The sequence below is a fragment of the Lonchura striata genome, chromosome 35, assembly GCF_046129695.1.
Source record: "Lonchura striata isolate bLonStr1 chromosome 35, bLonStr1.mat, whole genome shotgun sequence".
Lineage (NCBI taxonomy): Eukaryota > Metazoa > Chordata > Aves > Passeriformes > Estrildidae > Lonchura > Lonchura striata.
Window position 1 is genome coordinate 4,524,983 of NC_134637.1, and position 27,939 is coordinate 4,552,921.

The following is a 27,939-nucleotide window of genomic DNA, read 5'->3' on the forward strand; positions in this document are numbered from 1 at the left end:
GGGCCCAGGTGGCCGCTCGCCTGCCTCTTCAATTCCCTTCTAGCATCCTTATGGAAGGTGTTCCAGGACAATTTTCTGGAGTTTTGAATTCCTCCTGATGCAGCCCCTCCTGGGAAACTCGTGCTCGTCCTCTCAGTCTCCGACATGCAGAGACCTCGATGGCAACTGCAGAAATGAAGGGCTGCGTTGAGTTGTCGAGAAGTAAGAACATAGCCAGCGCCTTGTGTTTGGGAGTCAGCAGCTGCTGGACTTTTGCGATTGCTTTCACTGTGCACTGAATTCCAGGAAGGCACGTGCACTCTGCAACAACGAGCTGTGCAAGAGTAATCGAAAGATCACGGCCGTCAGAAAGCAGCTTATATATTGCCCTGGGAAGAGTACTGTTTCTGGAGTGTGCAGTAAAATCGTGTTTCTGGACAAGGGAGGCATAAGTGCGCTGCGCTCCTAAGCTATCTCTCTGCGAGACACAATGCCAAAGCTTTTCGCTATGATGCAGTCTAGTGCAGACGCACACTACGGCTCTCCGGAGCTGTCCGAAGCCAAGCGCCGGTGGCCGGCGTCTTTCGGCTGAAGCAGCTCTTCGGAGCCTACGGCTGCCGCTCCGCTGCTGTGTGCGCGAAGCAGCCGCTTCTCCTGCTCCGGGAGCCGGACAGAGCGGTAGCTTGCACGAGGGCGAAGAACGAAGCCGCAGAGCACCGGCCTTGTGCGCGCACCCTAAGGACTGCTAGAGGACCGTGGTGGCCGCTCGCCTGCCTCTTCAATTCCCTTCTAGCATCCTTATGGAAGGTGTTCCAGGGCAAATTCCCTGAGTTTTGAATTCCTCCTGATGCAGCCCCTCCTGGGAAACTCGTGCTCGTCCTCTCAGTCTCCGACATGCAGAGACCTCGATGGCAACTGCAGAAATGAAGGGCTGCGTTGAGTCGTCGAGTAGCAAGAACATAGCCAGCGCCTTGTGTTTGGGAGTCAGCAGCTGCTGGACTTTTGCGATTGCTTTCACTGTGCACTGAATGCCAGGACGGCACGTGCACGTTAAAACAACGAGCTGCGCAAGAGTAATCGAAAGATCACGGCCGTCAGAAAGCAGCTTATATATTGCCCTGGGAAGAGTACTGTTTTTGGAGTGTGCAGTAAAATCGTGTTTCTGGACAAGGGAGGCATAAGTGCGCTGCGCTCCTAAGCTATCTCCCTGCGAGACACACTGCCAAAGCTTTTCGCTATGATGCAGTCTAGTTGCAGACGCACACTACGGCTCTCCGGAGCTGTCCGAAGCCAAGCGCCGGTGGCCGGCGTCTTTCGGCTGAAGCAGCGCTTCGGAGCGTAGGGCTGCCGCTCCGCTGCTGTGTGCGCGAAGCAGCCGCTTCTCCTGCTCCGGGAGCCGGACAGAGCGGTAGCTTGTACGAGGGCGAAGAACGTTGCCGCAGGGAGACGACATTGTGTGCACAGCCTTGCGACTGGTAGAGGACGGTGGCTAAAGCTCCCTGCCTTTTCAATGCACTGCTGGCATGCTTTATTGAAGGTGTTCCGAGACAATTTTCCTGGGTTTTGACTTCGTCCTGATGCAGCCCCTCTTGGGAAATTGGTGCTCGTCCCAGAAGGCTCGAGATGCAGAAAACTCGATGGCAGCTGCAGAAATGAAGGACTCTGTTGAAGTGTGGAGAAGCAAGAACATAGCCAGCGCCTTGTGTTTGGGAGTCAGCAGCTGCTGGACTTTTGCGATTGCTTTCACTGTGCACTGAATGCCAGGAAGGCACGTGCACGCTGCAACAACCAGCTGGGCAAGAGTGGGCAGAAGAGAACGGGCGTCAGACAGCAGCTTACATAGTACCATGGAAAGAGCAGTGTTTTTGGAGTGTGCAGCAAATCCGTGTTTCTGGACAAGGGAGGCATAAGTGCGCTGCGCTCCTAAGCTATCTCTCTGCGAGACACACTGTCAAAGCTTTTCGCTATGATTCAGTCTAGTGCAGACGCACACTACGGCTCTCCGGAGCTGTCCGAAGCCAAGCGCCGGTGGCCGGCGTCTTTCGGCTGAAGCAGCGCTTCGGAGCGTAGGGCTGCCGCTCCGCTGTTGTGTGCGCGAAGCAGCCGCTTCTCCTGCTCCGGGAGCCGGACAGAGCGGTAGCTTGTACGGGGGCGAAGAACGAAGCCGAAGAGCACCGGGCTTTTGCGCACACCCGAAGGACTGCTAGAGGACCCAGGTGGCCGCTCGCCTGCCTCTTCAATTCCCTTCTAGCATCCTTATGGAAGGTGTTCCAGGACAATTTTCTGGAGTTTTGAATTCCTCCTGATGCAGCCCCTCCTGGGAAACTCGTGCTCGTCCTCTCAGTCTCCGACATGCAGAGACCTCGATGGCAACTGCAGAAATGAAGGGCTGCGTTGAGTTGTCGAGAAGCAAGAACATAGCCAGCGCCTTGTGTTTGGGAGTCAGCAGCTGCTGGACTTTTGCGATTGCTTTCACTGTGCACTGAATGCCAAGACGGCATGTGCACGTTAAAACAACGAGCTGGGCAAGAGTAATCGAAAGATCACGGCCGTCAGAAAGCAGCTTATATATTGCCCTGGGAAGAGTACTGTTTTTGGAGTGTGCAGTAAAATCGTGTTTCTGGACAAGGGAGGCATAAGTGCGCTGCGCTCCTAAGCTATCTCTCTGCGAGACACAATGCCAAAGCTTTTCGCTATGATGCAGTCTAGTGCAGACGCACACTACGGCTCTCCGGTGCTGTCCGAAGCCAAGCGCCGGTGGCCGGCGTCTTTCGGCTGAAGCAGCGCTTCGGAGCGTAGGGCTGCCGCTCCGCTGTTGTGTGCGCGAAGCAGCCGCTTCTCCTGCTCCGGGAGCCGGAGAGAGCGGTAGCTTGTACGGGGGCGAAGAACGAAGCCGAAGAGCACCGGGCTTTTGCGCACACCCGAAGGACTGCTAGAGGACCCAGGTGGCCGCTCGCCTGCCTCTTCAATTCCCTTCTAGCATCCTTATGGAAGGTGTTCCAGGACAATTTTCTGGAGTTTTGAATTCCTCCTGATGCAGCCCCTCCTGGGAAACTCGTGCTCGTCCTCTCAGTCTCCGACATGCAGAGACCTCGATGGCAACTGCAGAAATGAAGGGCTGCGTTGAGTTGTCGAGAAGCAAGAACATAGCCAGCGCCTTGTGTTTGGGAGTCAGCAGCTGCTGGACTTTTGCGATTGCTTTCACTGTGCACTGAATTCCAGGAAGGCACGTGCACTCTGCAACAACGAGCTGCGCAAGAGTAATCGAAAGATCACGGCCGTCAGAAAGCAGCTTATATATTGCCCTGGGAAGAGTACTGTTTTTGGAGTGTGCAGTAAAATCGTGTTTCTGGACAAGGGAGGCATAAGTGCGCTGCGCTCCTAAGCTATCTCTCTGCGAGACACAATGCCAAAGCTTTTCGCTATGATGCAGTCTAGTGCAGACGCACACTACGGCTCTCCGGAGCTGTCCGAAGCCAAGCGCCGGTGGCCGGCGTCTTTCGGCTGAAGCAGCGCTTCGGAGCGAAGGGCTGCCGCTCCGCTGCTGTGTGCGCAAAGCAGCCGCTTCTCCTGCTCCGGGAGCCGGACAGAGCGGTAGCTTGCACGAGGGCGAAGAACGTTGCCGCAGAGCACCGGGCTTCTGCGCGCACACTAAGGACTGCTAGAGGACGGTGGTGTCCGCTCGCCTGCCTCTTCAATTCCCTTCTAGCATCCTTATGGAAGGTGTTCCAGGGCAAATTCCCTGAGTTTTGAATTCCTCCTGATGCAGCCCCTCCTGGGAAACTCGTGCTCGTCCTCTCAGTCTCCGACATGCAGAGACCTCGATGGCAACTGCAGAAATGAAGGGCTGCGTTGAGTCGTCGAGTAGCAAGAACATAGCCAGCGCCTTGTGTTTGGGAGTCAGCAGCTGCTGGACTTTTGCGATTGCTTTCACTGTGCACTGAATTCCAGGACGGCATGTGCACGTTAAAACAACGAGCTGGGCAAGAGTAATCGAAAGATCACGGCCGTCAGAAAACAGCTTATATATTGCCCTGGGAAGAGTACTGTTTCTGGAGTGTGCAGTAAAATCGTGTTTCTGGACAAGGGAGGCATAAGTGCGCTGCGCTCCTAAGCTATCTCCCTGCGAGACACACTGCCAAAGCTTTTCGCTATGATGCAGTCTAGTTGCAGACGCACACTACTGCTCTCCGGAGCTGTCCGAAGCCAAGCGCCGGTGGCCGGCGTCTTTCGGCTGAAGCAGCGCTTCGGAGCGTAGGGCTGCCGCTCCGCTGCTGTGTGCGCGAAGCAGCCGCTTCTCCTGCTCCGGGAGCCGGACAGAGCGGTAGCTTGTACGAGGGCGAAGAACGTTGCCGCAGGGAGACGACATTGTGTGCACAGCCTTGCGACTGGTAGAGGACGGTGGCTAAAGCTCCCTGCCTTTTCAATGCACTGCTGGCATGCTTTATTGAAGGTGTTCCGAGACAATTTTCCTGGGTTTTGACTTCGTCCTGATGCAGCCCCTCTTGGGAAATTGGTGCTCGTCCCAGAAGGCTCGAGATGCAGAAAACTCGATGGCAGCTGCAGAAATGAAGGACTCTGTTGAAGTGTGGAGAAGCAAGAACATAGCCAGCGCCTTGTGTTTGGGAGTCAGCAGCTGCTGGACTTTTGCGATTGCTTTCACTGTGCACTGAATGCCAGGAAGGCACGTGCACGCTGCAACAACCAGCTGGGCAAGAGTGGGCAGAAGAGAACGGGCGTCAGACAGCAGCTTACATAGTACCATGGAAAGAGCAGTGTTTTTGGAGTGTGCAGCAAATCCGTGTTTATGAACAAGGGAGGCAAAAGTGCGCTGCGCTCCTAAGCTATCTCCCTGCGAGACACACTGCCAAAGCTTTTCGCTATGATGCAGTCTAGTTGCAGACGCACACTACGGCTCTCCGGAGCTGTCCGAAGCCAAGCGCCGGTGGCCGGCGTCTTTCGGCTGAAGCAGCGCTTCGGAGCGTAGGGCTGCCGCTCCGCTGTTGTGTGCGCGAAGCAGCCGCTTCTCCTGCTCCGGGAGCCGGACAGAGCAGTAGCTTGCACGAGGGCGAAGAACGTTGCCGCAGGCAGACGACATTGTGTGCACAGCTTCGCGACTGCTAGAGGACGGTGGCTAAAGCTACCTGCCTTTTCAATGCACAGCTGGCATGCTTTATTGAAGGTGTTCCGAGACAACTTTTCTGGGTTTTGACTTCGTCCTGATGCAGCCCCTCTTGGGAAATTGGTGCTCGTCCCAGAAGGCTCGAGATGCAGAAAACTCGATGGCAGCTGCAGAAATGAAGGACTCTGTTGAAGTGTGGAGAAGCAAGAACATAGCCAGCGCCTTGTGTTTGGGAGTCAGCAGCTGCTGGACTTTTGCGATTGCTTTCACTGTGCACTGAATGCCAGGACGGCACGTGCACGTTAAAACAACGAGCTGCGCAAGAGTAATCGAAAGATCACGGCCGTCAGAAAGCAGCTTATATATTGCCCTGGGAAGAGTACTGTTTTTGGAGTGTGCAGTAAAATCGTGTTTCTGGACAAGGGAGGCATAAGTGCGCTGCGCTCCTAAGCTATCTCCCTGCGAGACACACTGCCAAAGCTTTTCGCTACGATGCAGTCTAGTGCAGACGCACACTACGGCTCTCCGGAGCTGTCCGAAGCCAAGCGCCGGTGGCCGGCGTCTTTCGGCTGAAGCAGCGCTTCGGAGCGAAGGGCTGCCGCTCCGCTGTTGTGTGCGCGAAGCAGCCGCTTCTCCTGCTCCGGGAGCCGGACAGAGCGGTAGCTTGCACGAGGGCGAAGAACGTTGCCGCAGGCAGACGACATTGTGTGCACAGCCTTGCGACTGCTAGAGGACGGTGGCTAAAGCTCCCTGCCTTTTCAATGCACTGCTGGCATGCTTTATTGAAGGTGTTCCGAGACAACTTTCCTGGGTTTTGACTTCGTCCTGATGCAGCCCCTCCTGGGAAATTGGTGCTCGTCCCAGAAGGCTCGAGATGCAGAAAACTCGATGGCAGCTGCAGAAATGAAGGTTTGCGTTGAGTTGTCGAGAAGCAAAAACGTAGACAAGCGCCTTGTGTTTGGGAGTCAGCAGCTGCTGGACTTTTGCGATTGCTTTCACTGTGCACTGAATGCCAGGAAGGCACGTGCAGGCTGCAACAACCAGCTGGGCAAGAGTGGGCAGAAGAGAACGGGCGTCAGACAGCAGCTTACATAGTACCATGGAAAGAGCAGTGTTTTTGGAGTGTGCAGCAAATCCGTGTTTCTGGACAAGGGAGGCATAAGTGCGCTGCGCTCCTAAGCTATCTCCCTGCGAGACACACTGCCAAAGCTTATCGCTATCATGCAGTCTAGTGCAGACGCACACTACGGCTCTCCGGTGCTGTCCGAAGCCAAGCGCCGGTGGCCGGCGTCTTTCGGCTGAAGCAGCGCTTCGGAGCGTACGGCTGCCGCTCCGCTGTTGTGTGCGCGAAGCAGCCGCTTCTCCTGCTCCGGGAGCCGGACAGAGCGGTAGCTTGTACGGGGGCGAAGAACGAAGCCGAAGAGCACCGGGCTTTTGCGCACACCCGAAGGACTGCTAGAGGACGGTCGTGGCCGCTCGCCTGCCTCTTCAATTCCCTTCTATCATCCTTATGGAAGGTGTTCCAGGACAATTTTCTGGAGTTTTGAATTCCTCCTGATGCAGCCCCTCTTGGGAAACTCGTGCTCGTCCTCTCAGTCTCCGACATGCAGAGACCTCGATGGCAACTGCAGAAATGAAGGGCTGCGTTGAGTTGTCGAGAAGCAAGAACATAGCCAGCGCCTTGTGTTTGGGAGTCAGCAGCTGCTGGACTTTTGCGATTGCTTTCACTGTGCACTGAATGCCAAGACGGCATGTGCACGTTAAAACAACGAGCTGGGCAAGAGTAATCGAAAGATCACGGCCGTCAGAAAGCAGCTTATATATTGCCCTGGGAAGAGTACTGTTTTTGGAGTGTGCAGTAAAATCGTGTTTCTGGACAAGGGAGGCATAAGTGCGCTGCGCTCCTAAGCTATCTCTCTGCGAGACACAATGCCAAAGCTTTTCGCTATGATGCAGTCTAGTGCAGACGCACACTACGGCTCTCCGGTGCTGTCCGAAGCCAAGCGCCGGTGGCCGGCGTCTTTCGGCTGAAGCAGCGCTTCGGAGCGTAGGGCTGCCGCTCCGCTGTTGTGTGCGCGAAGCAGCCGCTTCTCCTGCTCCGGGAGCCGGAGAGAGCGGTAGCTTGTACGGGGGCGAAGAACGAAGCCGAAGAGCACCGGGCTTTTGCGCACACCCGAAGGACTGCTAGAGGACCCAGGTGGCCGCTCGCCTGCCTCTTCAATTCCCTTCTAGCATCCTTATGGAAGGTGTTCCAGGACAATTTTCTGGAGTTTTGAATTCCTCCTGATGCAGCCCCTCCTGGGAAACTCGTGCTCGTCCTCTCAGTCTCCGACATGCAGAGACCTCGATGGCAACTGCAGAAATGAAGGGCTGCGTTGAGTTGTCGAGAAGCAAGAACATAGCCAGCGCCTTGTGTTTGGGAGTCAGCAGCTGCTGGACTTTTGCGATTGCTTTCACTGTGCACTGAATTCCAGGAAGGCACGTGCACTCTGCAACAACGAGCTGCGCAAGAGTAATCGAAAGATCACGGCCATCAGAAAGCAGCTTATATATTGCCCTGGGAAGAGTACTGTTTTTGGAGTGTGCAGTAAAATCGTGTTTCTGGGCAAGGGAGGCATAAGTGCGCTGCGCTCCTAAGCTATCTCTCTGCGAGACACAATGCCAAAGCTTTTCGCTATGATGCAGTCTAGTGCAGACGCACACTACGGCTCTCCGGAGCTGTCCGAAGCCAAGCGCCGGTGGCCGGCGTCTTTCGGCTGAAGCAGCTCTTCGGAGCCTACGGCTGCCGCTCCGCTGCTGTGTGCGCGAAGCAGCCGCTTCTCCTGCTCCGGGAGCCGGACAGAGCGGTAGCTTGCACGAGGGCGAAGAACGAAGCCGCAGAGCACCGGGCTTCTGCGCGCACCCTAAGGACTGCTAGAGGACGGTGGTGGCCGCTCGCCTGCCTCTTCAATTCCCTTCTAGCATCCTTATGGAAGGTGTTCCAGGGCAAATTCCCTGAGTTTTGAATTCCTCCTGATGCAGCCCCTCGTGGGAAACTCGTGCTCGTCCTCTCAGTCTCCGACATGCAGAGACCTCGATGGCAACTGCAGAAATGAAGGGCTGCGTTGAGTCGTCGAGTAGCAAGAACATAGCCAGCGCCTTGTGTTTGGGAGTCAGCAGCTGCTGGACTTTTGCGATTGCTTTCACTGTGCACTGAATTCCAGGACGGCATGTGCACGTTACAACAACGAGCTGGGCAAGAGTAGGAAGGGAGCACGGGCATCAGAGAGCATCTGGCATATTGCCCTGGGAAGAGTACTGTTTTTGGAGTGTGCAGTAAAATCGTGTTTCTGGACAAGGGAGGCATAAGTGCGCTGCGCTCCTAAGCTATCTCCCTGCGAGACACACTGCCAAAGCTTTTCGCTACGATGCAGTCTAGTGCAGACGCACACTACGGCTCTCCGGAGCTGTCCGAAGCCAAGCGCCGGTGGCCGGCGTCTTTCGGCTGAAGCAGCGCTTCGGAGCGTAGGGCTGCCGCTCCGCTGTTGTGTGCGCGAAGCAGCCGCTTCTCCTGCTCCGGGAGCCGGACAGAGCGGTAGCTTGCACGAGGGTGAAGAACGTTGCCGCAGGGAGACGACATTGTGTGCACAGCCTTGCGACTGCTAGAGGACGGTGGCTAAAGCTCCCTGCCTTTTCAATGCACTGCTGGCATGCTTTATTGAAGGTGTTCCGAGACAACTTTCCTGGGTTTTGACTTCGTCCTGATGCAGCCCCTCCTGGGAAATTGGTGCTCGTCCCAGAAGGCTCGAGATGCAGAAAACTCGATGGCAGCTGCAGAAATGAAGGACTCTGTTGAAGTGTGGAGAAGCAAGAACATAGCCAGCGCCTTGTGTTTGGGAGTCAGCAGCTGCTGGACTTTTGCGATTGCTTTCACTGTGCACTGAATGCCAGGAAGGCACGTGCACGTTAAAACAACGAGCTGCGCAAGAGTAATCGAAAGATCACGGCCATCAGAAAGCAGCTTATATATTGCCCTGGGAAGAGTACTGTTTTTAGAGTGTGCAGTAAAATCGTGTTTCTGGACAAGGGAGGCATAAGTGCGCTGCGCTCCTAAGCTATCTCCCTGCGAGACACACTGCCAAAGCTTTTCGCTATGATGCAGTCTAGTGCAGACGCACACTACGGCTCTCCGGAGCTGTCCGAAGCCAAGCGCCGGTGGCCGGCGTCTTTCGGCTGAAGCAGCGCTTCGGAGCGTAGGGCTGCCGCTCCGCTGTTGTGTGCGCGAAGCAGCCGCTTCTCCTGCTCCGGGAGCCGGACAGAGCGGTAGCTTGCACGAGGGTGAAGAACGTTGCCGCAGGGAGACGACATTGTGTGCACAGCCTTGCGACTGCTAGAGGACGGTGGCTAAAGCTCCCTGCCTTTTCAATGCACTGCTGGCATGCTTTATTGAAGGTGTTCCGAGACAATTTTCCTGGGTTTTGACTTCGTCCTGATGCAGCCCCTCTTGGGAAATTGGTGCTCGTCCCAGAAGGCTCGAGATGCAGAAAACTCGATGGCAGCTGCAGAAATGAAGGTTTGCGTTGAGTTGTCGAGAAGCAAAAACGTAGACAAGCGCCTTGTGTTTGGGAGTCAGCAGCTGCTGGACTTTTGCGATTGCTTTCACTGTGCACTGAATGCCAGGAAGGCACGTGCACGCTGCAACAACCAGCTGGGCAAGAGTGGGCAGAAGAGAACGGGCGTCAGACAGCAGCTTACATAGTACCATGGAAAGAGCAGTGTTTTTGGAGTGTGCAGCAAATCCGTGTTTCTGGACAAGGGAGGCATAAGTGCGCTGCGCTCCTAAGCTATCTCTCTGCGAGACACACTGTCAAAGCTTTTCGCTATGATTCAGTCTAGTGCAGACGCACACTACGGCTCTCCGGAGCTGTCCGAAGCCAAGCGCCGGTGGCCGGCGTCTTTCGGCTGAAGCAGCGCTTCGGAGCGTAGGGCTGCCGCTCCGCTGTTGTGTGCGCGAAGCAGCCGCTTCTCCTGCTCCGGGAGCCGGACAGAGCGGTAGCTTGTACGGGGGCGAAGAACGAAGCCGAAGAGCACCGGGCTTTTGCGCACACCCGAAGGACTGCTAGAGGACCCAGGTGGCCGCTCGCCTGCCTCTTCAATTCCCTTCTAGCATCCTTATGGAAGGTGTTCCAGGACAATTTTCTGGAGTTTTGAATTCCTCCTGATGCAGCCCCTCCTGGGAAACTCGTGCTCGTCCTCTCAGTCTCCGACATGCAGAGACCTCGATGGCAACTGCAGAAATGAAGGGCTGCGTTGAGTTGTCGAGAAGCAAGAACATAGCCAGCGCCTTGTGTTTGGGAGTCAGCAGCTGCTGGACTTTTGCGATTGCTTTCACTGTGCACTGAATTCCAGGAAGGCACGTGCACTCTGCAACAACGAGCTGCGCAAGAGTAATCGAAAGATCACGGCCGTCAGAAAGCAGCTTATATATTGCCCTGGGAAGAGTACTGTTTTTGGAGTGTGCAGTAAAATCGTGTTTCTGGACAAGGGAGGCATAAGTGCGCTGCGCTCCTAAGCTATCTCTCTGCGAGACACAATGCCAAAGCTTTTCGCTATGATGCAGTCTAGTGCAGACGCACACTACGGCTCTCCGGAGCTGTCCGAAGCCAAGCGCCGGTGGCCGGCGTCTTTCGGCTGAAGCAGCGCTTCGGAGCGAAGGGCTGCCGCTCCGCTGCTGTGTGCGCAAAGCAGCCGCTTCTCCTGCTCCGGGAGCCGGACAGAGCGGTAGCTTGCACGAGGGCGAAGAACGTTGCCGCAGAGCACCGGGCTTCTGCGCGCACACTAAGGACTGCTAGAGGACGGTGGTGTCCGCTCGCCTGCCTCTTCAATTCCCTTCTAGCATCCTTATGGAAGGTGTTCCAGGGCAAATTCCCTGAGTTTTGAATTCCTCCTGATGCAGCCCCTCCTGGGAAACTCGTGCTCGTCCTCTCAGTCTCCGACATGCAGAGACCTCGATGGCAACTGCAGAAATGAAGGGCTGCGTTGAGTCGTCGAGTAGCAAGAACATAGCCAGCGCCTTGTGTTTGGGAGTCAGCAGCTGCTGGACTTTTGCGATTGCTTTCACTGTGCACTGAATTCCAGGACGGCATGTGCACGTTAAAACAACGAGCTGGGCAAGAGTAATCGAAAGATCACGGCCGTCAGAAAACAGCTTATATATTGCCCTGGGAAGAGTACTGTTTTTGGAGTGTGCAGTAAAATCGTGTTTCTGGACAAGGGAGGCATAAGTGCGCTGCGCTCCTAAGCTATCTCCCTGCGAGACACACTGCCAAAGCTTTTCGCTATGATGCAGTCTAGTTGCAGACGCACACTACTGCTCTCCGGAGCTGTCCGAAGCCAAGCGCCGGTGGCCGGCGTCTTTCGGCTGAAGCAGCGCTTCGGAGCGTAGGGCTGCCGCTCCGCTGCTGTGTGCGCGAAGCAGCCGCTTCTCCTGCTCCGGGAGCCGGACAGAGCGGTAGCTTGTACGAGGGCGAAGAACGTTGCCGCAGGGAGACGACATTGTGTGCACAGCCTTGCGACTGGTAGAGGACGGTGGCTAAAGCTCCCTGCCTTTTCAATGCACTGCTGGCATGCTTTATTGAAGGTGTTCCGAGACAATTTTCCTGGGTTTTGACTTCGTCCTGATGCAGCCCCTCTTGGGAAATTGGTGCTCGTCCCAGAAGGCTCGAGATGCAGAAAACTCGATGGCAGCTGCAGAAATGAAGGACTCTGTTGAAGTGTGGAGAAGCAAGAACATAGCCAGCGCCTTGTGTTTGGGAGTCAGCAGCTGCTGGACTTTTGCGATTGCTTTCACTGTGCACTGAATGCCAGGAAGGCACGTGCACGCTGCAACAACCAGCTGGGCAAGAGTGGGCAGAAGAGAACGGGCGTCAGACAGCAGCTTACATAGTACCATGGAAAGAGCAGTGTTTTTGGAGTGTGCAGCAAATCCGTGTTTATGAACAAGGGAGGCAAAAGTGCGCTGCGCTCCTAAGCTATCTCCCTGCGAGACACACTGCCAAAGCTTTTCGCTATGATGCAGTCTAGTTGCAGACGCACACTACGGCTCTCCGGAGCTGTCCGAAGCCAAGCGCCGGTGGCCGGCGTCTTTCGGCTGAAGCAGCGCTTCGGAGCGTAGGGCTGCCGCTCCGCTGTTGTGTGCGCGAAGCAGCCGCTTCTCCTGCTCCGGGAGCCGGACAGAGCAGTAGCTTGCACGAGGGCGAAGAACGTTGCCGCAGGCAGACGACATTGTGTGCACAGCTTCGCGACTGCTAGAGGACGGTGGCTAAAGCTACCTGCCTTTTCAATGCACAGCTGGCATGCTTTATTGAAGGTGTTCCGAGACAACTTTTCTGGGTTTTGACTTCGTCCTGATGCAGCCCCTCTTGGGAAATTGGTGCTCGTCCCAGAAGGCTCGAGATGCAGAAAACTCGATGGCAGCTGCAGAAATGAAGGACTCTGTTGAAGTGTGGAGAAGCAAGAACATAGCCAGCGCCTTGTGTTTGGGAGTCAGCAGCTGCTGGACTTTTGCGATTGCTTTCACTGTGCACTGAATGCCAGGACGGCACGTGCACGTTAAAACAACGAGCTGCGCAAGAGTAATCGAAAGATCACGGCCGTCAGAAAGCAGCTTATATATTGCCCTGGGAAGAGTACTGTTTTTGGAGTGTGCAGTAAAATCGTGTTTCTGGACAAGGGAGGCATAAGTGCGCTGCGCTCCTAAGCTATCTCCCTGCGAGACACACTGCCAAAGCTTTTCGCTACGATGCAGTCTAGTGCAGACGCACACTACGGCTCTCCGGAGCTGTCCGAAGCCAAGCGCCGGTGGCCGGCGTCTTTCGGCTGAAGCAGCGCTTCGGAGCGAAGGGCTGCCGCTCCGCTGTTGTGTGCGCGAAGCAGCCGCTTCTCCTGCTCCGGGAGCCGGACAGAGCGGTAGCTTGCACGAGGGCGAAGAACGTTGCCGCAGGGAGACGACATTGTGTGCACAGCCTTGCGACTGGTAGAGGACGGTGGCTAAAGCTCCCTGCCTTTTCAATGCACTGCTGGCATGCTTTATTGAAGGTGTTCCGAGACAATTTTCCTGGGTTTTGACTTCGTCCTGATGCAGCCCCTCTTGGGAAATTGGTGCTCGTCCCAGAAGGCTCGAGATGCAGAAAACTCGATGGCAGCTGCAGAAATGAAGGTTTGCGTTGAGTTGTCGAGAAGCAAAAACGTAGACAAGCGCCTTGTGTTTGGGAGTCAGCAGCTGCTGGACTTTTGCGATTGCTTTCACTGTGCACTGAATGCCAGGAAGGCACGTGCACGCTGCAACAACCAGCTGGGCAAGAGTGGGCAGAAGAGAACGGGCGTCAGACAGCAGCTTACATAGTACCATGGAAAGAGCAGTGTTTTTGGAGTGTGCAGCAAATCCGTGTTTCTGGACAAGGGAGGCATAAGTGCGCTGCGCTCCTAAGCTATCTCTCTGCGAGACACACTGTCAAAGCTTTTCGCTATGATTCAGTCTAGTGCAGACGCACACTACGGCTCTCCGGAGCTGTCCGAAGCCAAGCGCCGGTGGCCGGCGTCTTTCGGCTGAAGCAGCGCTTCGGAGCGTAGGGCTGCCGCTCCGCTGTTGTGTGCGCGAAGCAGCCGCTTCTCCTGCTCCGGGAGCCGGACAGAGCGGTAGCTTGTACGGGGGCGAAGAACGAAGCCGAAGAGCACCGGGCTTTTGCGCACACCCGAAGGACTGCTAGAGGACCCAGGTGGCCGCTCGCCTGCCTCTTCAATTCCCTTCTAGCATCCTTATGGAAGGTGTTCCAGGACAATTTTCTGGAGTTTTGAATTCCTCCTGATGCAGCCCCTCCTGGGAAACTCGTGCTCGTCCTCTCAGTCTCCGACATGCAGAGACCTCGATGGCAACTGCAGAAATGAAGGGCTGCGTTGAGTTGTCGAGAAGCAAGAACATAGCCAGCGCCTTGTGTTTGGGAGTCAGCAGCTGCTGGACTTTTGCGATTGCTTTCACTGTGCACTGAATTCCAGGAAGGCACGTGCACTCTGCAACAACGAGCTGCGCAAGAGTAATCGAAAGATCACGGCCGTCAGAAAGCAGCTTATATATTGCCCTGGGAAGAGTACTGTTTTTGGAGTGTGCAGTAAAATCGTGTTTCTGGACAAGGGAGGCATAAGTGCGCTGCGCTCCTAAGCTATCTCTCTGCGAGACACAATGCCAAAGCTTTTCGCTATGATGCAGTCTAGTGCAGACGCACACTACGGCTCTCCGGAGCTGTCCGAAGCCAAGCGCCGGTGGCCGGCGTCTTTCGGCTGAAGCAGCGCTTCGGAGCGAAGGGCTGCCGCTCCGCTGCTGTGTGCGCAAAGCAGCCGCTTCTCCTGCTCCGGGAGCCGGACAGAGCGGTAGCTTGCACGAGGGCGAAGAACGTTGCCGCAGAGCACCGGGCTTCTGCGCGCACACTAAGGACTGCTAGAGGACGGTGGTGTCCGCTCGCCTGCCTCTTCAATTCCCTTCTAGCATCCTTATGGAAGGTGTTCCAGGGCAAATTCCCTGAGTTTTGAATTCCTCCTGATGCAGCCCCTCCTGGGAAACTCGTGCTCGTCCTCTCAGTCTCCGACATGCAGAGACCTCGATGGCAACTGCAGAAATGAAGGGCTGCGTTGAGTCGTCGAGTAGCAAGAACATAGCCAGCGCCTTGTGTTTGGGAGTCAGCAGCTGCTGGACTTTTGCGATTGCTTTCACTGTGCACTGAATTCCAGGACGGCATGTGCACGTTAAAACAACGAGCTGGGCAAGAGTAATCGAAAGATCACGGCCGTCAGAAAACAGCTTATATATTGCCCTGGGAAGAGTACTGTTTCTGGAGTGTGCAGTAAAATCGTGTTTCTGGACAAGGGAGGCATAAGTGCGCTGCGCTCCTAAGCTATCTCCCTGCGAGACACACTGCCAAAGCTTTTCGCTATGATGCAGTCTAGTTGCAGACGCACACTACTGCTCTCCGGAGCTGTCCGAAGCCAAGCGCCGGTGGCCGGCGTCTTTCGGCTGAAGCAGCGCTTCGGAGCGTAGGGCTGCCGCTCCGCTGCTGTGTGCGCGAAGCAGCCGCTTCTCCTGCTCCGGGAGCCGGACAGAGCGGTAGCTTGTACGAGGGCGAAGAACGTTGCCGCAGGGAGACGACATTGTGTGCACAGCCTTGCGACTGGTAGAGGACGGTGGCTAAAGCTCCCTGCCTTTTCAATGCACTGCTGGCATGCTTTATTGAAGGTGTTCCGAGACAATTTTCCTGGGTTTTGACTTCGTCCTGATGCAGCCCCTCTTGGGAAATTGGTGCTCGTCCCAGAAGGCTCGAGATGCAGAAAACTCGATGGCAGCTGCAGAAATGAAGGACTCTGTTGAAGTGTGGAGAAGCAAGAACATAGCCAGCGCCTTGTGTTTGGGAGTCAGCAGCTGCTGGACTTTTGCGATTGCTTTCACTGTGCACTGAATGCCAGGAAGGCACGTGCACGCTGCAACAACCAGCTGGGCAAGAGTGGGCAGAAGAGAACGGGCGTCAGACAGCAGCTTACATAGTACCATGGAAAGAGCAGTGTTTTTGGAGTGTGCAGCAAATCCGTGTTTATGAACAAGGGAGGCAAAAGTGCGCTGCGCTCCTAAGCTATCTCCCTGCGAGACACACTGCCAAAGCTTTTCGCTATGATGCAGTCTAGTTGCAGACGCACACTACGGCTCTCCGGAGCTGTCCGAAGCCAAGCGCCGGTGGCCGGCGTCTTTCGGCTGAAGCAGCGCTTCGGAGCGTAGGGCTGCCGCTCCGCTGTTGTGTGCGCGAAGCAGCCGCTTCTCCTGCTCCGGGAGCCGGACAGAGCAGTAGCTTGCACGAGGGCGAAGAACGTTGCCGCAGGCAGACGACATTGTGTGCACAGCTTCGCGACTGCTAGAGGACGGTGGCTAAAGCTACCTGCCTTTTCAATGCACAGCTGGCATGCTTTATTGAAGGTGTTCCGAGACAACTTTTCTGGGTTTTGACTTCGTCCTGATGCAGCCCCTCTTGGGAAATTGGTGCTCGTCCCAGAAGGCTCGAGATGCAGAAAACTCGATGGCAGCTGCAGAAATGAAGGACTCTGTTGAAGTGTGGAGAAGCAAGAACATAGCCAGCGCCTTGTGTTTGGGAGTCAGCAGCTGCTGGACTTTTGCGATTGCTTTCACTGTGCACTGAATGCCAGGACGGCATGTGCACGTTAAAACAACGAGCTGCGCAAGAGTAATCGAAAGATCACGGCCGTCAGAAAGCAGCTTATATATTGCCCTGGGAAGAGTACTGTTTTTGGAGTGTGCAGTAAAATCGTGTTTCTGGACAAGGGAGGCATAAGTGCGCTGCGCTCCTAAGCTATCTCCCTGCGAGACACACTGCCAAAGCTTTTCGCTACGATGCAGTCTAGTGCAGACGCACACTACGGCTCTCCGGAGCTGTCCGAAGCCAAGCGCCGGTGGCCGGCGTCTTTCGGCTGAAGCAGCGCTTCGGAGCGAAGGGCTGCCGCTCCGCTGTTGTGTGCGCGAAGCAGCCGCTTCTCCTGCTCCGGGAGCCGGACAGAGCGGTAGCTTGCACGAGGGCGAAGAACGTTGCCGCAGGCAGACGACATTGTGTGCACAGCCTTGCGACTGCTAGAGGACGGTGGCTAAAGCTACCTGCCTTTTCAATGCACTGCTGGCATGCTTTATTGAAGGTGTTCCGAGACAACTTTCCTGGGTTTTGACTTCGTCCTGATGCAGCCCCTCCTGGGAAATTGGTGCTCGTCCCAGAAGGCTCGAGATGCAGAAAACTCGATGGCAGCTGCAGAAATGAAGGTTTGCGTTGAGTTGTCGAGAAGCAAAAACGTAGACAAGCGCCTTGTGTTTGGGAGTCAGCAGCTGCTGGACTTTTGCGATTGCTTTCACTGTGCACTGAATGCCAGGAAGGCACGTGCAGGCTGCAACAACCAGCTGGGCAAGAGTGGGCAGAAGAGAACGGGCGTCAGACAGCAGCTTACATAGTACCATGGAAAGAGCAGTGTTTTTGGAGTGTGCAGCAAATCCGTGTTTCTGGACAAGGGAGGCATAAGTGCGCTGCGCTCCTAAGCTATCTCCCTGCGAGACACACTGCCAAAGCTTATCGCTATCATGCAGTCTAGTGCAGACGCACACTACGGCTCTCCGGTGCTGTCCGAAGCCAAGCGCCGGTGGCCGGCGTCTTTCGGCTGAAGCAGCGCTTCGGAGCGTACGGCTGCCGCTCCGCTGTTGTGTGCGCGAAGCAGCCGCTTCTCCTGCTCCGGGAGCCGGACAGAGCGGTAGCTTGTACGAGGGCGAAGAACGAAGCCGAAGAGCACCGGGCTTTTGCGCACACCCGAAGGACTGCTAGAGGACGGTCGTGGCCGCTCGCCTGCCTCTTCAATTCCCTTCTATCATCCTTATGGAAGGTGTTCCAGGACAATTTTCTGGAGTTTTGAATTCCTCCTGATGCAGCCCCTCCTGGGAAACTCGTGCTCGTCCTCTCAGTCTCCGACATGCAGAGACCTCGATGGCAACTGCAGAAATGAAGGGCTGCGTTGAGTTGTCGAGAAGCAAGAACATAGCCAGCGCCTTGTGTTTGGGAGTCAGCAGCTGCTGGACTTTTGCGATTGCTTTCACTGTGCACTGAATGCCAAGACGGCATGTGCACGTTAAAACAACGAGCTGGGCAAGAGTAATCGAAAGATCACGGCCGTCAGAAAGCAGCTTATATATTGCCCTGGGAAGAGTACTGTTTTTGGAGTGTGCAGTAAAATCGTGTTTCTGGACAAGGGAGGCATAAGTGCGCTGCGCTCCTAAGCTATCTCTCTGCGAGACACAATGCCAAAGCTTTTCGCTATGATGCAGTCTAGTGCAGACGCACACTACGGCTCTCCGGTGCTGTCCGAAGCCAAGCGCCGGTGGCCGGCGTCTTTCGGCTGAAGCAGCGCTTCGGAGCGTAGGGCTGCCGCTCCGCTGTTGTGTGCGCGAAGCAGCCGCTTCTCCTGCTCCGGGAGCCGGACAGAGCGGTAGCTTGTACGGGGGCGAAGAACGAAGCCGAAGAGCACCGGGCTTTTGCGCACACCCGAAGGACTGCTAGAGGACCCAGGTGGCCGCTCGCCTGCCTCTTCAATTCCCTTCTAGCATCCTTATGGAAGGTGTTCCAGGACAATTTTCTGGAGTTTTGAATTCCTCCTGATGCAGCCCCTCCTGGGAAACTCGTGCTCGTCCTCTCAGTCTCCGACATGCAGAGACCTCGATGGCAACTGCAGAAATGAAGGGCTGCGTTGAGTTGTCGAGAAGCAAGAACATAGCCAGCGCCTTGTGTTTGGGAGTCAGCAGCTGCTGGACTTTTGCGATTGCTTTCACTGTGCACTGAATTCCAGGAAGGCACGTGCACTCTGCAACAACGAGCTGCGCAAGAGTAATCGAAAGATCACGGCCATCAGAAAGCAGCTTATATATTGCCCTGGGAAGAGTACTGTTTTTGGAGTGTGCAGTAAAATCGTGTTTCTGGGCAAGGGAGGCATAAGTGCGCTGCGCTCCTAAGCTATCTCTCTGCGAGACACAATGCCAAAGCTTTTCGCTATGATGCAGTCTAGTGCAGACGCACACTACGGCTCTCCGGAGCTGTCCGAAGCCAAGCGCCGGTGGCCGGCGTCTTTCGGCTGAAGCAGCTCTTCGGAGCCTACGGCTGCCGCTCCGCTGCTGTGTGCGCGAAGCAGCCGCTTCTCCTGCTCCGGGAGCCGGACAGAGCGGTAGCTTGCACGAGGGCGAAGAACGAAGCCGCAGAGCACCGGGCTTCTGCGCGCACCCTAAGGACTGCTAGAGGACGGTGGTGGCCGCTCGCCTGCCTCTTCAATTCCCTTCTAGCATCCTTATGGAAGGTGTTCCAGGGCAAATTCCCTGAGTTTTGAATTCCTCCTGATGCAGCCCCTCGTGGGAAACTCGTGCTCGTCCTCTCAGTCTCCGACATGCAGAGACCTCGATGGCAACTGCAGAAATGAAGGGCTGCGTTGAGTCGTCGAGTAGCAAGAACATAGCCAGCGCCTTGTGTTTGGGAGTCAGCAGCTGCTGGACTTTTGCGATTGCTTTCACTGTGCACTGAATTCCAGGACGGCATGTGCACGTTACAACAACGAGCTGGGCAAGAGTAGGAAGGGAGCACGGGCATCAGAGAGCATCTGGCATATTGCCCTGGGAAGAGTACTGTTTTTGGAGTGTGCAGTAAAATCGTGTTTCTGGACAAGGGAGGCATAAGTGCGCTGCGCTCCTAAGCTATCTCCCTGCGAGACACACTGCCAAAGCTTTTCGCTACGATGCAGTCTAGTGCAGACGCACACTACGGCTCTCCGGAGCTGTCCGAAGCCAAGCGCCGGTGGCCGGCGTCTTTCGGCTGAAGCAGCGCTTCGGAGCGTAGGGCTGCCGCTCCGCTGTTGTGTGCGCGAAGCAGCCGCTTCTCCTGCTCCGGGAGCCGGACAGAGCGGTAGCTTGCACGAGGGTGAAGAACGTTGCCGCAGGGAGACGACATTGTGTGCACAGCCTTGCGACTGCTAGAGGACGGTGGCTAAAGCTCCCTGCCTTTTCAATGCACTGCTGACATGCTTTATTGAAGGTGTTCCGAGACAACTTTCCTGGGTTTTGACTTCGTCCTGATGCAGCCCCTCCTGGGAAATTGGTGCTCGTCCCAGAAGGCTCGAGATGCAGAAAACTCGATGGCAGCTGCAGAAATGAAGGACTCTGTTGAAGTGTGGAGAAGCAAGAACATAGCCAGCGCCTTGTGTTTGGGAGTCAGCAGCTGCTGGACTTTTGCGATTGCTTTCACTGTGCACTGAATGCCAGGACGGCACGTGCACGTTAAAACAACGAGCTGCGCAAGAGTAATCGAAAGATCACGGCCATCAGAAAGCAGCTTATATATTGCCCTGGGAAGAGTACTGTTTTTAGAGTGTGCAGTAAAATCGTGTTTCTGGACAAGGGAGGCATAAGTGCGCTGCGCTCCTAAGCTATCTCCCTGCGAGACACACTGCCAAAGCTTTTCGCTATGATGCAGTCTAGTTGCAGACGCACACTACTGCTCTCCGGAGCTGTCCGAAGCCAAGCGCCGGTGGCCGGCGTCTTTCGGCTGAAGCAGCGCTTCGGAGCGTAGGGCTGCCGCTCCGCTGCTGTGTGCGCGAAGCAGCCGCTTCTCCTGCTCCGGGAGCCGGACAGAGCGGTAGCTTGTACGAGGGCGAAGAACGTTGCCGCAGGGAGACGACATTGTGTGCACAGCCTTGCGACTGGTAGAGGACGGTGGCTAAAGCTCCCTGCCTTTTCAATGCACTGCTGGCATGCTTTATTGAAGGTGTTCCGAGACAATTTTCCTGGGTTTTGACTTCGTCCTGATGCAGCCCCTCTTGGGAAATTGGTGCTCGTCCCAGAAGGCTCGAGATGCAGAAAACTCGATGGCAGCTGCAGAAATGAAGGACTCTGTTGAAGTGTGGAGAAGCAAGAACATAGCCAGCGCCTTGTGTTTGGGAGTCAGCAGCTGCTGGACTTTTGCGATTGCTTTCACTGTGCACTGAATGCCAGGAAGGCACGTGCACGCTGCAACAACCAGCTGGGCAAGAGTGGGCAGAAGAGAACGGGCGTCAGACAGCAGCTTACATAGTACCATGGAAAGAGCAGTGTTTTTGGAGTGTGCAGCAAATCCGTGTTTATGAACAAGGGAGGCAAAAGTGCGCTGCGCTCCTAAGCTATCTCCCTGCGAGACACACTGCCAAAGCTTTTCGCTATGATGCAGTCTAGTTGCAGACGCACACTACGGCTCTCCGGAGCTGTCCGAAGCCAAGCGCCGGTGGCCGGCGTCTTTCGGCTGAAGCAGCGCTTCGGAGCGTAGGGCTGCCGCTCCGCTGTTGTGTGCGCGAAGCAGCCGCTTCTCCTGCTCCGGGAGCCGGACAGAGCAGTAGCTTGCACGAGGGCGAAGAACGTTGCCGCAGGCAGACGACATTGTGTGCACAGCTTCGCGACTGCTAGAGGACGGTGGCTAAAGCTACCTGCCTTTTCAATGCACAGCTGGCATGCTTTATTGAAGGTGTTCCGAGACAACTTTTCTGGGTTTTGACTTCGTCCTGATGCAGCCCCTCTTGGGAAATTGGTGCTCGTCCCAGAAGGCTCGAGATGCAGAAAACTCGATGGCAGCTGCAGAAATGAAGGACTCTGTTGAAGTGTGGAGAAGCAAGAACATAGCCAGCGCCTTGTGTTTGGGAGTCAGCAGCTGCTGGACTTTTGCGATTGCTTTCACTGTGCACTGAATGCCAGGACGGCACGTGCACGTTAAAACAACGAGCTGCGCAAGAGTAATCGAAAGATCACGGCCGTCAGAAAGCAGCTTATATATTGCCCTGGGAAGAGTACTGTTTTTGGAGTGTGCAGTAAAATCGTGTTTCTGGACAAGGGAGGCATAAGTGCGCTGCGCTCCTAAGCTATCTCCCTGCGAGACACACTGCCAAAGCTTTTCGCTACGATGCAGTCTAGTGCAGACGCACACTACGGCTCTCCGGAGCTGTCCGAAGCCAAGCGCCGGTGGCCGGCGTCTTTCGGCTGAAGCAGCGCTTCGGAGCGAAGGGCTGCCGCTCCGCTGTTGTGTGCGCGAAGCAGCCGCTTCTCCTGCTCCGGGAGCCGGACAGAGCGGTAGCTTGCACGAGGGCGAAGAACGTTGCCGCAGGCAGACGACATTGTGTGCACAGCCTTGCGACTGCTAGAGGACGGTTGCTAAAGCTCCCTGCCTTTTCAATGCACTGCTGGCATGCTTTATTGAAGGTGTTCCGAGACAACTTTCCTGGGTTTTGACTTCGTCCTGATGCAGCCCCTCCTGGGAAATTGGTGCTCGTCCCAGAAGGCTCGAGATGCAGAAAACTCGATGGCAGCTGCAGAAATGAAGGTTTGCGTTGAGTTGTCGAGAAGCAAAAACGTAGACAAGCGCCTTGTGTTTGGGAGTCAGCAGCTGCTGGACTTTTGCGATTGCTTTCACTGTGCACTGAATGCCAGGAAGGCACGTGCAGGCTGCAACAACCAGCTGGGCAAGAGTGGGCAGAAGAGAACGGGCGTCAGACAGCAGCTTACATAGTACCATGGAAAGAGCAGTGTTTTTGGAGTGTGCAGCAAATCCGTGTTTCTGGACAAGGGAGGCATAAGTGCGCTGCGCTCCTAAGCTATCTCCCTGCGAGACACACTGCCAAAGCTTATCGCTATCATGCAGTCTAGTGCAGACGCACACTACGGCTCTCCGGTGCTGTCCGAAGCCAAGCGCCGGTGGCCGGCGTCTTTCGGCTGAAGCAGCGCTTCGGAGCGTACGGCTGCCGCTCCGCTGTTGTGTGCGCGAAGCAGCCGCTTCTCCTGCTCCGGGAGCCGGACAGAGCGGTAGCTTGTACGGGGGAGAAGAACGAAGCCGAAGAGCACCGGGCTTTTGCGCACACCCGAAGGACTGCTAGAGGACGGTCGTGGCCGCTCGCCTGCCTCTTCAATTCCCTTCTATCATCCTTATGGAAGGTGTTCCAGGACAATTTTCTGGAGTTTTGAATTCCTCCTGATGCAGCCCCTCCTGGGAAACTCGTGCTCGTCCTCTCAGTCTCCGACATGCAGAGACCTCGATGGCAACTGCAGAAATGAAGGGCTGCGTTGAGTCGTCGAGTAGCAAGAACATAGCCAGCGCCTTGTGTTTGGGAGTCAGCAGCTGCTGGACTTTTGCGATTGCTTTCACTGTGCACTGAATTCCAGGACGGCATGTGCACGTTACAACAACGAGCTGGGCAAGAGTAGGAAGGGAGCACGGGCATCAGAGAGCATCTGGCATATTGCCCTGGGAAGAGTACTGTTTTTGGAGTGTGCAGTAAAATCGTGTTTCTGGACAAGGGAGGCATAAGTGCGCTGCGCTCCTAAGCTATCTCCCTGCGAGACACACTGCCAAAGCTTTTCGCTACGATGCAGTCTAGTGCAGACGCACACTACGGCTCTCCGGAGCTGTCCGAAGCCAAGCGCCGGTGGCCGGCGTCTTTCGGCTGAAGCAGCGCTTCGGAGCGTAGGGCTGCCGCTCCGCTGTTGTGTGCGCGAAGCAGCCGCTTCTCCTGCTCCGGGAGCCGGACAGAGCGGTAGCTTGCACGAGGGCGAAGAACGTTGCCGCAGAGCACCGGGCTTCTGCGCGCACACTAAGGACTGCTAGAGGACGGTGGTGTCCGCTCGCCTGCCTCTTCAATTCCCTTCTAGCATCCTTATGGAAGGTGTTCCAGGGCAAATTCCCTGAGTTTTGAATTCCTCCTGATGCAGCCCCTCCTGGGAAACTCGTGCTCGTCCTCTCAGTCTCCGACATGCAGAGACCTCGATGGCAACTGCAGAAATGAAGGGCTGCGTTGAGTCGTCGAGTAGCAAGAACATAGCCAGCGCCTTGTGTTTGGGAGTCAGCAGCTGCTGGACTTTTGCGATTGCTTTCACTGTGCACTGAATTCCAGGACGGCATGTGCACGTTAAAACAACGAGCTGGGCAAGAGTAATCGAAAGATCACGGCCGTCAGAAAACAGCTTATATATTGCCCTGGGAAGAGTACTGTTTCTGGAGTGTGCAGTAAAATCGTGTTTCTGGACAAGGGAGGCATAAGTGCGCTGCGCTCCTAAGCTATCTCCCTGCGAGACACACTGCCAAAGCTTTTCGCTATGATGCAGTCTAGTTGCAGACGCACACTACTGCTCTCCGGAGCTGTCCGAAGCCAAGCGCCGGTGGCCGGCGTCTTTCGGCTGAAGCAGCGCTTCGGAGCGTAGGGCTGCCGCTCCGCTGCTGTGTGCGCGAAGCAGCCGCTTCTCCTGCTCCGGGAGCCGGACAGAGCGGTAGCTTGTACGAGGGCGAAGAACGTTGCCGCAGGGAGACGACATTGTGTGCACAGCCTTGCGACTGGTAGAGGACGGTGGCTAAAGCTCCCTGCCTTTTCAATGCACTGCTGGCATGCTTTATTGAAGGTGTTCCGAGACAATTTTCCTGGGTTTTGACTTCGTCCTGATGCAGCCCCTCTTGGGAAATTGGTGCTCGTCCCAGAAGGCTCGAGATGCAGAAAACTCGATGGCAGCTGCAGAAATGAAGGACTCTGTTGAAGTGTGGAGAAGCAAGAACATAGCCAGCGCCTTGTGTTTGGGAGTCAGCAGCTGCTGGACTTTTGCGATTGCTTTCACTGTGCACTGAATGCCAGGAAGGCACGTGCACGCTGCAACAACCAGCTGGGCAAGAGTGGGCAGAAGAGAACGGGCGTCAGACAGCAGCTTACATAGTACCATGGAAAGAGCAGTGTTTTTGGAGTGTGCAGCAAATCCGTGTTTATGAACAAGGGAGGCAAAAGTGCGCTGCGCTCCTAAGCTATCTCCCTGCGAGACACACTGCCAAAGCTTTTCGCTATGATGCAGTCTAGTTGCAGACGCACACTACGGCTCTCCGGAGCTGTCCGAAGCCAAGCGCCGGTGGCCGGCGTCTTTCGGCTGAAGCAGCGCTTCGGAGCGTAGGGCTGCCGCTCCGCTGTTGTGTGCGCGAAGCAGCCGCTTCTCCTGCTCCGGGAGCCGGACAGAGCAGTAGCTTGCACGAGGGCGAAGAACGTTGCCGCAGGCAGACGACATTGTGTGCACAGCTTCGCGACTGCTAGAGGACGGTGGCTAAAGCTACCTGCCTTTTCAATGCACAGCTGGCATGCTTTATTGAAGGTGTTCCGAGACAACTTTTCTGGGTTTTGACTTCGTCCTGATGCAGCCCCTCTTGGGAAATTGGTGCTCGTCCCAGAAGGCTCGAGATGCAGAAAACTCGATGGCAGCTGCAGAAATGAAGGACTCTGTTGAAGTGTGGAGAAGCAAGAACATAGCCAGCGCCTTGTGTTTGGGAGTCAGCAGCTGCTGGACTTTTGCGATTGCTTTCACTGTGCACTGAATGCCAGGACGGCACGTGCACGTTAAAACAACGAGCTGCGCAAGAGTAATCGAAAGATCACGGCCGTCAGAAAGCAGCTTATATATTGCCCTGGGAAGAGTACTGTTTTTGGAGTGTGCAGTAAAATCGTGTTTCTGGACAAGGGAGGCATAAGTGCGCTGCGCTCCTAAGCTATCTCCCTGCGAGACACACTGCCAAAGCTTTTCGCTACGATGCAGTCTAGTGCAGACGCACACTACGGCTCTCCGGAGCTGTCCGAAGCCAAGCGCCGGTGGCCGGCGTCTTTCGGCTGAAGCAGCGCTTCGGAGCGTAGGGCTGCCGCTCCGCTGTTGTGTGCGCGAAGCAGCCGCTTCTCCTGCTCCGGGAGCCGGACAGAGCGGTAGCTTGCACGAGGGTGAAGAACGTTGCCGCAGGGAGACGTCATTGTGTGCACTTCCTTGCGACTGCTAGAGGACGGTGGCTAAAGCTCCCTGCCTTTTCAATGCACTGCTGGCATGCTTTATTGAAGGTGTTCCGAGACAACTTTCCTGGGTTTTGACTTCGTCCTGATGCAGCCCCTCCTGGGAAATTGGTGCTCGTCCCAGAAGGCTCGAGATGCAGAAAACTCGATGGCAGCTGCAGAAATGAAGGACTCTGTTGAAGTGTGGAGAAGCAAGAACATAGCCAGCGCCTTGTGTTTGGGAGTCAGCAGCTGCTGGACTTTTGCGATTGCTTTCACTGTGCACTGAATGCCAGGACGGCACGTGCACGTTAAAACAACGAGCTGCGCAAGAGTAATCGAAAGATCACGGCCGTCAGAAAGCAGCTTATATATTGCCCTGGGAAGAGTACTGTTTTTGGAGTGTGCAGTAAAATCGTGTTTCTGGACAAGGGAGGCATAAGTGCGCTGCGCTCCTAAGCTATCTCCCTGCGAGACACACTGCCAAAGCTTTTCGCTACGATGCAGTCTAGTGCAGACGCACACTACGGCTCTCCGGAGCTGTCCGAAGCCAAGCGCCGGTGGCCGGCGTCTTTCGGCTGAAGCAGCGCTTCGGAGCGAAGGGCTGCCGCTCCGCTGTTGTGTGCGCGAAGCAGCCGCTTCTCCTGCTCCGGGAGCCGGACAGAGCGGTAGCTTGCACGAGGGCGAAGAACGTTGCCGCAGGCAGACGACATTGTGTGCACAGCCTTGCGACTGCTAGAGGACGGTTGCTAAAGCTCCCTGCCTTTTCAATGCACTGCTGGCATGCTTTATTGAAGGTGTTCCGAGACAACTTTCCTGGGTTTTGACTTCGTCCTGATGCAGCCCCTCCTGGGAAATTGGTGCTCGTCCCAGAAGGCTCGAGATGCAGAAAACTCGATGGCAGCTGCAGAAATGAAGGTTTGCGTTGAGTTGTCGAGAAGCAAAAACGTAGACAAGCGCCTTGTGTTTGGGAGTCAGCAGCTGCTGGACTTTTGCGATTGCTTTCACTGTGCACTGAATGCCAGGAAGGCACGTGCAGGCTGCAACAACCAGCTGGGCAAGAGTGGGCAGAAGAGAACGGGCGTCAGACAGCAGCTTACATAGTACCATGGAAAGAGCAGTGTTTTTGGAGTGTGCAGCAAATCCGTGTTTCTGGACAAGGGAGGCATAAGTGCGCTGCGCTCCTAAGCTATCTCCCTGCGAGACACACTGCCAAAGCTTATCGCTATCATGCAGTCTAGTGCAGACGCACACTACGGCTCTCCGGTGCTGTCCGAAGCCAAGCGCCGGTGGCCGGCGTCTTTCGGCTGAAGCAGCGCTTCGGAGCGTACGGCTGCCGCTCCGCTGTTGTGTGCGCGAAGCAGCCGCTTCTCCTGCTCCGGGAGCCGGACAGAGCGGTAGCTTGTACGGGGGCGAAGAACGAAGCCGAAGAGCACCGGGCTTTTGCGCACACCCGAAGGACTGCTAGAGGACGGTCGTGGCCGCTCGCCTGCCTCTTCAATTCCCTTCTATCATCCTTATGGAAGGTGTTCCAGGACAATTTTCTGGAGTTTTGAATTCCTCCTGATGCAGCCCCTCCTGGGAAACTCGTGCTCGTCCTCTCAGTCTCCGACATGCAGAGACCTCGATGGCAACTGCAGAAATGAAGGGCTGCGTTGAGTTGTCGAGAAGCAAGAACATAGCCAGCGCCTTGTGTTTGGGAGTCAGCAGCTGCTGGACTTTTGCGATTGCTTTCACTGTGCACTGAATGCCAAGACGGCATGTGCACGTTAAAACAACGAGCTGGGCAAGAGTAATCGAAAGATCACGGCCGTCAGAAAGCAGCTTATATATTGCCCTGGGAAGAGTACTGTTTTTGGAGTGTGCAGTAAAATCGTGTTTCTGGACAAGGGAGGCATAAGTGCGCTGCGCTCCTAAGCTATCTCCCTGCGAGACACACTGCCAAAGCTTTTCGCTACGATGCAGTCTAGTGCAGACGCACACTACGGCTCTCCGGAGCTGTCCGAAGCCAAGCGCCGGTGGCCGGCGTCTTTCGGCTGAAGCAGCGCTTCGGAGCGTAGGGCTGCCGCTCCGCTGTTGTGTGCGCGAAGCAGCCGCTTCTCCTGCTCCGGGAGCCGGACAGAGCGGTAGCTTGTACGGGGGCGAAGAACGAAGCCGAAGAGCACCGGGCTTTTGCGCACACCCGAAGGACTGCTAGAGGACCCAGGTGGCCGCTCGCCTGCCTCTTCAATTCCCTTCTAGCATCCTTATGGAAGGTGTTCCAGGACAATTTTCTGGAGTTTTGAATTCCTCCTGATGCAGCCCCTCCTGGGAAACTCGTGCTCGTCCTCTCAGTCTCCGACATGCAGAGACCTCGATGGCAACTGCAGAAATGAAGGGCTGCGTTGAGTTGTCGAGAAGTAAGAACATAGCCAGCGCCTTGTGTTTGGGAGTCAGCAGCT